We start from the raw sequence: 2,541 nt of genomic DNA, 5'->3' as shown, positions 1-2,541 counted from the left end.
CTAATTTTTTTTTTTTTTCATATTTTTAGTAAAGGTGGGGTTTCACCATGTTGGCCAGGCTGCTCTTGAACTCCTGACCTCAAATTATTCACCCACCTCGGCCTCCCAAAGTGCTAGGATTATAGGCGTGAGCCACTGTGCCTGGCCTGGGACCCAGCTTTTATACCTGGGCCGAAATGATGTCTATCATAAATATTATGTTCAAAGGAGAAGAAAGGAGAATGATTAGGAGAGTGGCCATGACCATCTGGAAGAAGCAACACCCTCCGGGCAAGAAGTCTTGCCAGCCAAACAAAAATTTCCAAATGTTGATCCCAAATGGGATAATAATGATCCCAGGGACAAGGCCCAAATGCAAGACTTCAAGGAACTAATAATTAAAGGGATCAAAGAGTCCACTTCTAGGATACAAAATGTCTTAAAGGCACTCAAGATTCAACAAGAAAGAGGAAACTCCCTCTGCATTCCTGCAGAGGCTCAGTGATCATATGAACAAATACTCCAGATTAGATTCAGAGGACCCAGTAGGGCAAGGCCTTTTGAAAGTTAACTTTGTAAAAAGAGCTGGTCTAACAGTACCAAAAAAACTACAAAAGATTAATGGATGGAATAAGAAACTGAAGAATTACTGAGGGAAGCTCAGAATGTCTTCGCAAGGAGAGAGGAAGAGAAACAGAAACAAGAAATGAAAATCATGGTTTCCACTGTGGAAGATGTAGTCAAAAAAAGTTGCCTAACCCCTACACCGTCCTTAGTAAAATACACTATGAACATAAGTGGTTCAGTGTGGTGGATCTAAAAGATGCATTCTGAGTGTGTACCCTAGACTTTACGAGTAGGGTAGGGACCTCTTTGCCTTTAAATGGGAAAATCTGCCACAAGGTTTCATGGAAGCCCCAAACTTATTTGGTCAAATCTTAGAAAAAGTCATGGAGGAATTCCAACCTTCCAGGGGAACCCAGTTGTTGCAATATGTAGATGATCTTTTAATTTCTGGAGAGGTATCAAAAGCCACCATAAACTTGCTTTAATTTCCTAGGAGAAAGGGGATTGTGAGTCTCTAAGAACACATTGAAGTTTATAGAAAAAGAAGTTAAATATTTAGGACACCTGATTAGTGAAGGGAAACAAAGAATAAAGCCAGAGAAAATATCGGGAATAGTAGGTCTGCCTTTGCCTAAAACAAAGAGAGAACTCCAAAAATTTTTGGGTTTAACTAGCTACTGTAGGTTATGGATTAACTCATATGCTCAAAAGACAAAGATTCTGTATCTCAAGTTACTAGAAGAACCCAATCCCTTGCAATGGTCCCCAAAGGAAATTCAGGCAGTGAAAGAGCTAAAGCAGGCCTTCATTACAGTCCCCATCCCGGCCCTCTCATCTTTAGAGAAACCATTCCATCTGTTTGTAACAGTAGACCAGGGCATGGCCCTTGGGGTGCTCACTCAAACCTGGGGAGGGAAGAGGCAACCTGTTGCTTTTTTCTCCAAGCTTCTCAATCCTGTCTCTCGGGGTGGCCAGAATGTGTGCAAGCAGTAGCTGCCACAGTCCTGCTGGTACAAGAGAGCCAAATGCCACATGTTCTCACTCATAAGTGAGAGCTGAACAATGAGAACACATGGACACAGGGAGGGTAACATCATACACTGGGGCCTGTTGAGGGGTTGGGGGCTAGGGGAGGGATAACATTAGGAGAAATACCTAATGTAGGTGACAGGTTGATGGGTGCAGCAAACCACCATGGTACACGTATACCTATGTAACAAAACTGCACGTTCTGCACATGTAACCCAGAACTTGAAGTATAATAAAAAAGAAGAGAGTTGAAAGCTAACCTTTGGTGGGGCCCTAATAGTAAGCACCCCACACCAGGTCAGGAATATATTAAATCAAAAAGCCAGTAAATGGCTAACAGATTCCCAAATTCTAAAATATGAAGACATATTACTAGAAAAAAATAATTTGGTCATAACAATACTTACCTGAATCCACCCAATTTCCTATGGAAAAGAAAGGAGAACAAAGAAACATCAGGTAATAACTGCTTAAACATCATAAAATACCAAAACAGAGTTAAATCAGTCCTTAGGGAAGCTCCACTACACGATGGGATAAGGCTATTTGTAAAGGGGTCATCCCGAGTGATAAATGGCAAAAGACATAATTGTTACGCTGTCATTAAGGGAAATAAGCACTTCTTATGTGAGAAAGGTAGACTACCTAATGGCTGGTTGGCCCAAACCTGTAAATTATATGCTCTTAACCAGGACCTGAAGCTCCTTAAAGACCAAGAAGGTACTATATATATACTAATTCTAAATATGCCTATGGAGTGGTACACACTTTTAGAAAAATTTGGACAGAGTGGGACCTAATAAATAGCAGGGGAAAATAATTGGTACAAGGGGAACTGGTCAAACAGGTTTTAGAAAGCCTCCTCCTTCCAGCAGAGCTAGCCACGGTTCATGTAAATGGTCATCAGAAGGGGAACACTATAGAAGCTGTAGGAAACAGGTTTGCAGATAAAGCTGTTAAGCAAGC

The sequence above is a fragment of the Rhinopithecus bieti genome, unplaced genomic scaffold (genome assembly GCF_001698545.2).
Source record: "Rhinopithecus bieti isolate Rb0 unplaced genomic scaffold, ASM169854v2 scaffold_28923, whole genome shotgun sequence".
Classification (NCBI taxonomy): domain Eukaryota; kingdom Metazoa; phylum Chordata; class Mammalia; order Primates; family Cercopithecidae; genus Rhinopithecus; species Rhinopithecus bieti.
The sequence above is the reverse complement of the archived record's forward strand: the minus strand, read 5'-3'. Positions refer to the sequence as shown.